The sequence below is a fragment of the Dermacentor silvarum genome, chromosome 3, assembly GCF_013339745.2.
Source record: "Dermacentor silvarum isolate Dsil-2018 chromosome 3, BIME_Dsil_1.4, whole genome shotgun sequence".
NCBI lineage: Eukaryota > Metazoa > Arthropoda > Arachnida > Ixodida > Ixodidae > Dermacentor > Dermacentor silvarum.
The window spans coordinates 82,374,206-82,387,288 of record NC_051156.1 but is presented as its reverse complement, the minus strand read 5'-3'; the positions used below and the strand labels follow the sequence as shown (position 1 = coordinate 82,387,288).

Genomic DNA, 13,083 nt, shown 5'->3' with positions numbered 1-13,083 from the left:
TCGTCACGACTGTCTGCGACATATATTTAAGTATAATTATTGTTTTTTTCAAGTCGGGTACAGGGAAATAAATATCTGAGAAGAGAAGCGATGTTCAGAGACACTGCACTTTGGGTTGTAACGAAGCACTGTCTGCTCTGACGTGCACAGATCAATCATTTACTATTGCAATTTATTGACTGAAAGGTTAGGGCATCTCAGCAGAGCTCATCGAGAGAAATTTTGCCAAGCGCAGAAAGATGATTAAAGAGCGGTCGTGAAGTCATCCCAAATGGCTATTGTGAAAAATCTGATGCGATGAAGCTCATTATTTTCACATCTGTTCCGAGTCAATCGCTCGGCGTCGGCAACCTCGTTTCCCACTTTGTAACGCTGGCGTCAATCGTAGCACCGCCTTGTAACAGTCGATAGATAGAATCCATTTTTGCGGGAAGTGTCTAGTTCGGAGTCCGTACTGCGCCTAACTGCTGCCCAGCGCCACAAACAACGCATTTGCGTAGTGGGTAGAATAGGCAAAGAAGCTATAGCTTTCCTCGGTATTCATATACGCATTTTTCAAATAGACCAAGTCATCTAGTAACGCTTATTACAATCGCACCAAGCTTAGATTCTTACGCCAGCCACAATTACAGTGACTTCAACTCTGCTGTGGAAGTAACGCCGAAGCCTGAATAGCAATTGCGTGTACCATGTGTTTGATGAAACTTTCACAAGACGTAAATTGTGACCTTTTATCTTCTCCCTAAGTTTAAAGAGGCATTAGTTGCAGAGCATCAAAATAAGTTTTGGAAAACCCAGTCATTAATTTCCTTATGTGACAGGACTAATCAGTAGTCCTGCACATGAACGAGAAAATCGGGCTGCTCACTCCTTTTTTCTCCACATTTGCGCGATTCGCAACAGAAAGGAAATGGCAGTTTCTTGAAGTTACTTTTCACACTGCACGAGCTATTATCCGAGGCAGTAGCCGCGCACCTGTGCAAGGGAGAACATAAAGCAAATGTGTTAATTTCCCAGTGCAAGCCCAAGTTGAACTGCTACAGAGTGACAGGTGAACAAAGCAATCGCAGTTACACTAATACACCAGACAAGCGTTTGTTCTGTGAAGCGTGCACGTGTATGCTCGTGTTCGTTTGTCACGTGGCTAGTCAATTGGTAATACCTGAAATGTGCGCGCGTTTCTCTTCCCTCGTCACTAAATCGCCTGCTCCACCTTAATTTACGTCTGCTAAGGCTCGTGCGCCAGTATAGCATGTTGCTGCGTGAGGACCGTACCACGTTTTACTCAACAAGAACACCTCCGTGTGTGCGGATGCGTGTTTCTGTAACCTAGCGCAAAGGACCCGTGCCGTATTGTCGACAGGCCCGGTGCTGGATTTTTCAGTCATGCACTCATTTATGCCGCAAGTTTTCTTAGTGGGAGAGCGCCACAGGTCACAGGACCTCGTAGCCGTGCACGTGAACGCGGCTTCTTGGTTTGCTCCTCAGGAATTGGGAAGCCTTCTCTCAGTGGCTTCCTTTGTAAAGCGAAGATTCCTTTCCCTCTTCCACCCACTCTGCAGGCGTTAACTGCTGTTGTCTTGCAGGTTATACAACTTCGGCCACTGGATCTTTTCCACTGGCTATCTGCCCGAATAAACAACTTGGCCGAGATTTTGTGCATGCACCACTAGGTAAATAGACAACTTGGTCCATTAGGCATGCACAACTGGCCATCGGGCGCTGGGCATGTGGACATATTTGGCGATTCTCAGAGGCTGGGTGGGTGCTACTGGGTAGGTAGCCGAATAGAAAGCGCAGTGATCGAGAACTTTGAGCTACACAGAAATTAAGAAGAGGACGCCAACAGAAAATTCAAGTCGGCAACGCAGAAGTAAAGAAAAAGTCGGTAACAAGAACATTCTCCGCTTCCCGAGTGATTTAGACGTCGTGGTATTCCGAAAGCGTGGCAGCCCTCCGGGATGACGTGTTCATTACACGGCGGCCAATTCAGTTTGATATCCCGAGTCCAGGACGCCCGAGATACTCAGTCTTCAACTTGAGGGATGAGTTTTTGCTGCACGCATACACTAGATTTTGTAGCCGAATAACAAGAACAGCACTGTTGATAACGGTTAGAGATGCGTCGATACCTTGTCATCACCCTGGATTCTCTGTTATTTTAACACGAAAGTGTTTTATGCCGGGGTCCACCAAGACTTCACTGACGTATTTCCGTCACGGAAATACGTCATAGAACATAATACAAAGAAAGAAACCAGAAGAAAATGTTCCACAAACATGCAAAATTTGGAAATCGAACCCACGACCTCTCGGTCCGCGACGATAGATCGCCGAGCGTTTAACCCATTGCGCCACAAACGCATTTGCAGAGAGCTACACAGACGCGCCTTATATATCTAACACTCCTCCGTGTACCCGCGCTCTTGCTCGGGGCGGTGCCGCCGCCTACGAGCAGAAAAGAGAAGTACTGCATTATGACACTAACGCGCACCGACAGTGAACGCTTCGGTGGTCTCAGCACTACGACGCCTCGATGCCAGCATTCGAAGGGACGCTGGCATCAAGAAGCACTACCAACGCCACCTAGGTGGCGTTCACCGTACTCAGCACAGCGGAGCGTGGCCTCCGCAATTAGCTCTGAAAATGTTTCTGAAGTTGATCGCGGAGGCTGCAATTACGACGCGCTGTACGCGCTGATTTGACTCGGTGACGATTCAGTTACGTGCTTTGTCTTGCGCGTTGTATTAGTGTGTCAGTTACGTGCTTCGTCTTTCGCGTTGTGCTAGCGTGTGCAGCGTAGTGCAGCTTCCATATGCACGACGGTTGCTCATGGTCATCGACGTTGGTAGTCGTGATGGAGGAGACGTGCCACCAGGCGTCAGCGTGGGTGCATCAACGCCTAAGGGCGCTTTAGCCACAAAACACCAATAGACATTATATATCAATGTGCAATAAACATTACACTACTTCTGTGAAGACACGTTTCACTTTCGTGTTCTATACCGATTCCTATATAAGAGGGATCAACCACATTTTTTTCATTGATTGCTCAGTCTCCACCATGCGCTCTTCTTATACACGCATCACGCCGTTAATAAAGACGCCACCGTCATCTTCCACTGCACACATAGTACATCTCCCTGCCAGCTAAATCTGCTAAAGGGTGTTATTTCAGAAAGAAGAGATCATTGCTAGAGTGGCATCAACAGTTCTAAACTAATGAAGACATATCCTATACCAATGAGGCCGTCGGCAACATTAGAAAACTAGTGAAGCAGAAACTGACACAAAGCGGGAGGTCATGAGTTGCTATAAAATAAACACTTACTCTTCAATGGTAAGCTTCCTATCAGATATATAGCATGTCGCTCGTTTGCACTCATCTTGTAATGTATACTGCGCTTGAATTAAATTATATCCGTACTGACAGGCATCTGGAAAACAGAAGCACGAGGAAAGTCAATTACCGATCTTTTTATAGCCTAGTCCCATGTTTTGAAAAGGCAAAAAAGTATATTTGAGAACATGAAAGGAAAGCCGACGTTTTAACGCTAATTCATTGTAAATTTTTCTCAGAGTTGCCGACAAATATTGTCAATTTCTCTCTAAATGAGGACTTGTGTCTCAAAATGCCAATCTGCTCTTTTTGCCACCAAAGCAGGCTGTTGGATACCCCCTTGGATCTGCATTTCTCTTTAGAGGAGGTGGCAGCAGCTATTACTGATGTAAGCAAGCGCTGAAGACGAAGTTATGACAGAATCGGCTATCAGGCTATCACGATATGCCCGACTGCGTTTCGTAAAGATCAGCAACTCTTCGTGGATGAGCGATGGCAAAAATTATTCCAATTCTCAAGCCTGGAAAGCTACCGATTAACTGTGCGTCATTGAGATTCATAGCGTTGCTCATGTGCGTGGGAAAATTGACGGATCAAATGATTCATAAGAGAATGTCATGGTTCCTTGTAACCAGGTCTGCATATCTTCAAGGAACGAAGGGATTTCATGCGAACAATTCCGCTATCGAAAATACCATTCATCGTACATCATCTGTCTAAGAGGAACTAAATCTCAATCTTAGACTCCAATCGCCATTTTCTGGATATAGAGGCTCCATTGGAGTCGGTCCTTCACAACACAATTATTTAAGCTCTGGGTAGTCTAGTTCTTGGAGTGTGACTCGACAGATCGATTCCTAATTATTTCCAGATATTTCTGAGCAGTCCGAGAGGCTCTACTTTATATTAGGTTGTTGAGAAAGGACTGCCGTAGTATTGAAAACATTATTGTTTACCATCATTCACATCCACCTGACGGCAATCCTGCCACATGGCGTCCATGTGACATTGTATGCGCACGACACATGCATTTGAAGTGCGTGACGTTCGCATTCAAACACCCAACAGTGACTGCTCCACAGAGAAAAGTGTGACAAAGGCCTTTACACGGAGGCACATTAACCGGTACCCACTGGTACTCAATGGCTGCGAACTTCCACGTGTGAAAACTCAAATTTTATAGGCAGTAGCGGTTGACAGAAGTTCGACTTCGTCATCACTGGTAAACAAGTTGTTCTAGACGATCTCCGCGGAATGTCAAATATTCAGAAACACGGCTGGATTGCAATGAGGCAGCAACTACGGGTCAATGGTGCTCCTTCATAAAGCTTATGTAGATGGTACAGTGCGCTGCAGCCTGCCCATTCATCCAATCTCTATCGCCAGTAATAGAAAACATGAAGCAGCTCGTAATAATTGTCGGAACATGTGCCTTGGCCCTTGAAAAGGGTTGTCATGCCCGGGAACCGTAGCGGAGGCAGGATGCTTACCACTTGGCCTTGTTAAGATCATAAGAAACACTTATGGCGAATTCCATTGGGAGAACAGGAGCAGGGCGCCGCGCAGTGCGGAGGCGGGCGACAGCGCAGTGAGAGCAGGCACACTCGACCCGCCACTGGAATACGGCGTGCATTCGGAGAGCAGGTGGGAGGGGGACGTGTGAGGAGAAATGCACCATGTGACTAAAGCAATCGACGTCCCATTCTCTGCAGGAGAGCGGCAAAACACGCGTGATCGTCTTGTAATCTGTCGGGCGTAATCATGTCACCGTTTGCGGCCACGTACTACATACTTTTGTGCAGCGCCGACGCATCCCACAAAGCGTCCGCCTGCGAAGATCATCTGAAACTGCAACTTGAATCTGAAGTTGAGCTCCAGCAGCTTTCGCTGCTGTCACCGTCGAGCGTCTCAAGCACTTCAGCAAGGCGACGACGCTTTGCTGCCGCTGTCCCCCGCGCATCCAACGAGAAGCAAGGCGGACTATAAATGCCAGGATCTGTCGCTAAATCGCTGCGAAGCTCGCTCGTATCACCGACGTCAAAAACAGCGGTACCAAAACACCAACTACACTTGGCTGCCGCCATTGCCGCCGCGCGCGCCGGCTGAAGCAAAATAAAAAGAAACGAGGAGGATATGACGGTTTAAGTGACGTGACTTCCTCCGTACTCCGCTTTTCAGGCGAGAGCAGTCCGGACTGCTCCCGGCTGCTCTCGGCGCAGCGAAACTGCTCTTGTTCTACCACTGGATGACGGCGCTCCCACTCCTGTTCGACCACTGAAACACGTCGCCTCTGGAACGAGCACTTTCAGCGTGCTTTTGAGTGCTCCTGTTCTCCCAATGGAATTCGCCATTAGTAGTCATCTGCCCCAAGTTCTGCATGCCAAGACGCATTTCATACGCCACATTGTTACAACACGCACCACCTCCAGCTCTGGACAGGTTGTTGAAGGCATCTCCGTTTGTCCGTCGAGCCGGCACCACACTTTGGCATTATTTACGCCATCTAAATGTTTAGGAGTATACAGAATTTATTAGCTTGAGTATAGCTATATTTGATATTTCGTGGAGGATCCTATGGTGGGAAAATTATTGCCATGAAAAATATAATTGCCTAGACAAGTAACTAAAAAAAATTGACTCGCTATTACCTTTTATTAAATTCCTCATCTCATGGCACATGCTGTCATTGCAGAATTGAAGCTAAGCAATAGTAAAATCATATTTGCTTAACGGAAATGTATGGCCTATACTATCACTTTTGAGATATCCGCCATAAAAGTTGATAAATAGCACGCATTAACGTTCCAGTAAGGATTGTCCTGAACAATCCGTGGGACGCTCTTGAGAAACTGGAGACTGAAGCGCCAACATATTTCGTAGCAGACAGCAGGGACGGATATGTAGAAAATAACAACATGAAGGTTCTGCAGAGACAACACGACTTTCCCACTCTTTAACTTCAATTCCGCAATTCAATCTAGTGAGTATCAGCGAGTGAATAACATAAACGTCATTTAGAAAATATTTGAGTTAGCTATATTGACAATAGAATTTTTTTTGCCGGCAACTTCTGCCACTTCCGTAAATACACGTGCCATGCCGGGACAGCGCTAACCGTCACAAGGCGACCTTTAAAACGATTCAAAATTGAAGAGAAATACACGTGCTGTGAAACATCATAAACATTTTACTTACGCCTTACAAAGGCCACTTTGCCGGCTTCAAGTGCGTATACTTGCGAACAGCACAACACAGACCAGATCAAGCAGCATGTGTGAAACGATGCCGATGCCATATAGTTTCTGCCGCTTCAGCCCTGAAACATATGAATGAATGAATGAATGAATGAATGAATGAATGAATGAATGAATGAATGAATGAATGAATGAATGATAACTTTATTTATAATGCGGCGAGTTATTCGGGGATTTGGGCGAATACCCCTGCCTAGGTGTCGGCCACGAGCCCTTGAGCTCTGGCGGATTCCTCGGCCCGCTGGACGGCCCAGAGTTGGTCTTCGAGGGCGGAGCTGAGCCGCGTAGTCTCCCAGCGCGTTCGGCTCGAGGCTGCGTCCCCGTCTGGAACCCCCCCTTGTTTGCACTCCCATAACATGTGTTCCAGGGTTGCCCTGGCCTCACAAAACTTGCATTGGTTGGACGAATTAAGCTCTGGGTAACAGAGATTCAAGATCACCGGGTTTACAAACGTTCTTGTCTGCAGCTGTCGCCATGCGACCGCCTGTCTCTTGTTCAGTTTCTGGTGTGGTGGCGGAAATTTGCACCTCGCCAGTCTGTAGTGTTGCGTTATTTCTCTGTAACTCGTCTGGCGATCCTCCCACTCCCACCCCAGACGTCGTGGCCGAGTCAGCGGTAGTGTGGTTGGCGGCTCGGTCCGTAAGCCCTCGAGCCGCCCCGTGCGCCGCCTCGTTGCCGGCGAGTGAGGTGGTGTGGGCGGGTGCCCATACGATAAAAACTTCTTTATTCCCGGTTTTGCCCGCGAGTAGTATTCGTAACGCCTCGGGGGAGATGCGGCCGTTGGCGTAGTTGCGAATTGCCGTCTGGGAGTCGCTGATGACAACTTCGGCCTCGGTGGTGGCAACCGCTAGCGCGATGGCTACCTCCTCCGCTGTTTCCGCGTGCACCGTGCGTACAGTGACACTAGTTTTGCAAGTGTTCTCGTGATCTACCACCGCGGCCGTGAAGGCGCGCCTGCGCGCGTACCTGGCCGCGTCCACGAACACCGCGTCTTCACATTTTGCCGTACTTCCTGTGTACGTCCTGCGCTCTCTTTTCCCTTCTACCCCTGTGGTATTCCAGGTGCATGTTCTTTGGTAGCGGAGGGACGACCAACTTGTCCCTGAGGCTGCTGGGTACGTCGACTTTGATGCCGTGTTGAGCGTGATACCCGATGTCTAACTTTTCTAGTATGTATCTGCCCGTCCTGCTCTTGGAAAGACGTTCGTATTGCGCTATGTTCTGTGCCTCTATCAATTCCCCCAACGTATTATGTAGACCTAGATCCAGTAACCTTATCGTGCTTGTGTTGATCGGTAGCTCTATCGCCTGCTCGTAAGCCTTTCTGATTAAGCGTTCCATCTTTGTCTTCTCCGCAACGTGCCAATTGAGGTATGGTGCCACGTACGTTATTCGGCTAATTACGAAGGCCTGAAGTAATCTGATCATGCTACCTTCTTTCATCCCGCTGTGTGTTGGATATGCGTCTGAGTAACCTGACGGTCTGTGCAACCGCGCCTTCCAGTCTCCTGATGGTCTCGCCATTATGTCCGTTGACCGCGATGTGTAAGCCCAGAACCCGCATGCTATCTACCCTGGGTACGGGGCGCCCGTCGGACGTCGTTAGTCGTATGTCCCTACCGGGATCCTCGTCGTTCGTCTCGCCGTTCGGCTTGCGGCCTCTTCGCATAGGTCTGTAAACTAACAGTTCGTACTTTTCTGCGGAGCAGGTCAGTCCGGTGTTCTCCAAGTATTGTTCGACCGTCTCGATAGCACGTTGCAACGTGTGTTCTATCTGGCCGTCGCACCCCTCGGTAACCCACAACGTAATGTCGTCGGCGTAGAGGCGGTGATTGAGCCCTTCGATTTCGTTTAGCTTGGGCGGCAACCCCACGAGAGCTAGGTTGAAAAGCATGGGCGATATCACCGATCCCTGCGGGGTGCCGGCGCTACCCAACTCTATTTGTTCGGTAGTAAGCTCCCCGAGAGTTCGCTTGGCCTTTCTATTCGTCAGAAAGTCTCGAACGTAATTGTACGTTCGTTCGCCAAGGCCGAGTTCCTGCAGTTTGGCCAGTACGGCTGCGTGCGTTACGTTGTCAAAGGCCTTCTTCAGGTCCAGGCCGAGTATGGCCTTAGTGGACCTGGTCGGGCTGTTTATGACGTGGTGTTTGATTTGTAGTATCGCGTCCTGCGTAGAGAGGTTTCTCCTGAACCCCAACATAGTGTGGGGGAGCAGGTCGCGGTCCTCGAGGTAGTTGGTCAGCCTTGTGAGGACCGCGTGCTCCATTACCTTCCCCACGCACGAAGTCAGGGAGATCGGTCTGAGGTTCTCTAGCTGCAGTCGCTTGCCCGGCTTCGGTATCAGCACGACGTGCGCTGTCTTCCATTGCTGCGGTACGCGTCCGGTTTCCCAGCACGCGTTGACATATTCCGTCAGTTTCTTTATGGATTTATCGTCTAAATTCCTGAGCGTTTTGTTTGTGATTCCGTCGGGCCCGGGCGCCGATTTAGTGTTGAGCTTATGTAACACTGCCCTGATCTCGGACTCGCCGATCGGTCTGTCTAGGTCTTCATTGATTGCGCCTTCGTATTCTGGATGCGTTGCCGGTGGGACCGAATTAATGTACCGTCCCTTATCTCCCGTAAGATCTCCTGTTCGGAGCCTTCGTACGCATGTATGATTCTGTTGATGTTCTGTCTATACGCGGTTTTCGTCTCTTCTGGGTCAAGCATGTACCTAAGCAAGTTCCACGTCTTCGCGAGCCCTAGCTGATTCTCCATGTTACTGCAGGTGTTTTCCCACTGTTGCTTGCACAGCTGCTGTGTGTGACTCTCAATGTCCCTGTTTAGTTTCCCTATCTTTTTCCTAAGCAATCTGTTGTGTCTTTGCCTTTTCCATCTTTCCTGCAAACTTTCTTTGGCCTCCCACATGTGTAAGAGTCTGCTGTCTATGAGTTCGAGTTGCGCCTCTGGTGGGACCATTCGTGTCGCCGCGGCAATGTCACGCTTCACCGCGTCCGTCCAATCCCCGATGTCCTGAATTGCTTCCTGCGAATCTTCCGTCTGCCTAATGTTTCTGAATTTGTCCCACTCGGCCAATTTGTGCTGTTTACCTCTGATCTTGCGCGGTCCCGCCGTGACTCTAATCTCTATTATAAAGTGATCACTACCGAGGTCCTGTTGCGTGTTCGTCCACTGCGAATCGCCAATGTTTTTCGTAAAAGTTAGGTCCGGTGTGGTGTCTACGCTAACGCTGTTACCTCTGCGCGTTGGCAAGGAGGGATTCGTAACGAGGGTGAGCCCCTCTTGCGGCGCGTCGAGCCACAGGTTCCTACCCTTGGCGTGAAACATATGATACAAAACATTTCTTGGCATGGACTGTAATTAGTGCACAAGCTTTCTTTATTGTTTAAGATAAAAGAACATGGACGGAAATAACCATGTGACGAGATCATTGCGGTTATATTATGATAACCTCGGTGGTAGCTCAGTGGCTACAGCGCTCGGCTGCTGAGCACAACGTCGAGGCTTCGATTCCTGATCGAAGTGGCCACATTTAGACGGGGCAGACTGCACAAACGCTCCTGTACTTAAATTTCGTGCCCACTAAAGAAGCCCAGATTAATGAAACCCGCCGCTGAAAAACTACGGCGTCCTTCAAAACCCACTGTACTGTTTCGTGTCGTTCAACCACGCAGCTCAATTTCAATTCTGATACAGCGAGGAAACCAGTTCTGCGGAAAGCCGCAACGTCGTTAAAGTTTCACGAAGTGAAATTATTGTCATTCGCGGGACAGCATGGCAGCGAGCTACAAACTTAAACCAACAAGCGTCCCTCGGGAAGAAACCTTCGCTGCTGCTCAAAAACTCGTCCTGGTCCATGGAGCGAATCTGCGACGAGCGAATTTTTAGGGCTGCCGCTGAGCTCAACAGTAGGCTAGCAGAACATTTTATTCTTTATTTTTCTTCTTTATTGTGGAGCCTACGAGATCTTATAGGGCGAAGCGGAATTAATTGACGACTTGAAGCTCAGGGACACTGAATATGGTAAATTGTTTTACAGCAAAGACCTCCAAATGGGTCTGTACTGTCCGTGGGCAAAAAGAAACTCAGCCAATCAGCGCGAGGCGCGCGCCGCGTGCGCCGCTACATTCCTTGCAGCACCACCAGATGGCGCTCGCCTCCGCGTTTCTAGTAGGACACGTACACCTTTGAAAAAGCGCTTGGGTTTCAAGTGGACGGAAGTATCAACCGGTCAGCAGTCGTGATAAGCAAGAGTCGTTTAGAGTATTGGTGGAATACTCTAAACGAGCATTGCCGCTTTCAGGCAGTTGCCTGGAAGCGCCAGCAGTAGCATCCGAAGCAGGGAGTGACGTAACTACGCTGTTGTGTGTAAAACAAGAACGCGTCTTGCAATTGATTTGTGTTATTACATTGTTATGGGAAGGCCACGTATAGTGAGGACTCCTGAAGAGCAACGTACATACGAGGCGTGGCGAAAGGGTGGGCAAGTGCATTTCTCGCCTGTCTGGTCCACTCTTAGTAGGTGCGCGACGTAGCTGCGCAGGCCGTTGAAATGTCCTATAGGCGCATGTGAATGTCACCATAATAATTTCAAGCTACGTCGCAATGGGTAATAGTTGTAGTTGTCGTTTACACCTGCGCTGTCCAAAAAGCTTCACAGCGTGGATTGGAGACCATTTTTTTTCAGTAATGCGCAAGGTGGAGGAAACTTAATGAAACAAGCTCGACCATCACCATCCAGCTCGACCATCACCATCGCCAGCTCGACCATCTGTGCGAACAGCGAGGCTAGTATATCCAATATTAGGCCGAATTAATGCACTCTAAAATCAGGGGCAGCGGATAGAGCAAATGAGTTATGCGGAAATCCGCAAGCTGTGGGAAGTTTTATAAAAGAAAAATATTGTCATCCACCGTGTGGTAGCAGAATGCTGATACCTTTCGGAAGTTCAGTGTGTCATGGTGTAAACGACAAGATACTGTACATAGATCGCGACGTGTTTTACGTCGCCGAGGCTGGAAACATTAAAAGCCAGATTCAGCAGCACCAGAAAGGCGCAAAAGGCCACGTAAACTTGATCGCCCTGCCGGAGCATTCCAAGTCAACTTGCCATATCATTGACTGGGATTCAGCTGGTGTAATAACGACTCGGAAGCTTCTTTCTATCTTCACTTCTGCTCTTGGAGTCATTAAGCGTACAATCACAATGTAATTCTGGGCTCCCATCATTCTTGTAGACATCCATCCACCAACACTACAGCAGTCATGTGCCTCTGTACAAAATTAAATAAATTCCGCGGTTTTACGCGCCGAAACTGCAATTATATTCTGAGCCACACCGTATATTGGAGTCTCGAGATTAACTGCACCACCTGGTGTTCTTTAACGTGCGCCTAAATTGTAGTAGTAGCTATCAGCGCAATAATTCACACGACGACAAAAACGTCAAGATATAGAAAGAGCGACAAAGTGTGCAGTTAAGACAGCCGTGTATGCATTCATGTGTTAAAAATCAAATCTATTAAAATCTGTCTGCGCTCTAGTCGACTTTTTTTTTTACTTGTGCGCTTGTATGAATTTCTGACCTGATAGCTACTTTGAACTCACAATTCCAACTCACTCAGCGCTGCACTTTATTAAATATTTGTGCACGACCGTTTTGCATTTCGCCCCCATCAAAATGCGACTGCTCCGTCCGGAATCCAACCTGCCACTTAAAGCTCAGTTGCGCGACGCCATAGTAGCCAAGCTACCGCCGTAGGTGCGGCACCTTGTGGCATGGCATTGTAAGGATCAACCCACCCATGCCTTTTCGGCGTCTCCTGGATAATCCTGTATCATAATGCGCAGGCGCATACCGTTCTTGGCTCCTTCGAGCAAGCTCCACATTGCTAAGGCTTATTAAAGCAGCGATGATGGAAAGTAAATTTTATCAACCTTTTAAATCACTAAATCCACAAGATTTCCCGCAATTTCACTGCTACGTGTGATAAAGTGAGCAGATAGAGTGAGGAGATAAAGTGAGCAGATAAAGTGAACTTACCTGATGGCACGATTGTGGATAAAACTTTGCTTTCGGTATGAAGCAGGCGCGGCAGCTAACACGCGTATGCTCTTTAGAGGAAAGGGCAGCGAGTTTCGCGGGGCTCTTTAAAGAAATTGTACTTTCACATAGCCCAGAGAAATATAAAGATCAATACACAGACGTGATACACATGTCACGTCTCTCCTGAATCTTCAAGAAGTAACAGGTGCCAATTGAGTGACTCTAGATTGTGATGTGTCATGACAATAACAAACTTTATCGCAGACTTGCGGCGCCGTAGAGGACTGTCGTATTGTAGAAAGCGCGAGACAAGCTTTCGACGCGGCATGATTTACTTATCTTTTTTGGTTAAATTAGCAACATGTCCTTTCTAATGAATTCATTTTTTTTTCGCTGGCACCCTTGTGTGGTAAATCTACAAGCGTGTGGCAGTTCGCAC

At 48.2% G+C, this 13,083-nt stretch overlaps 1 long non-coding RNA gene across 1 annotated transcript; it reads right to left on the bottom strand.

Moving 5' to 3' along the window:
• Nucleotides 1–849: 849 nt before the first annotated feature.
• Nucleotides 850–12,728, bottom strand: LOC119443888 (uncharacterized). Its single transcript, XR_005190343.2, has 4 exons — nt 12,642–12,728; nt 6,536–6,656; nt 3,332–3,437; nt 850–975 (listed from the first exon to the last, which is right to left on the bottom strand). It is a non-coding gene; the product is annotated as an uncharacterized LOC119443888 (long non-coding RNA).
• Between the last annotated feature and the right edge of the window lie 355 nt (nt 12,729–13,083).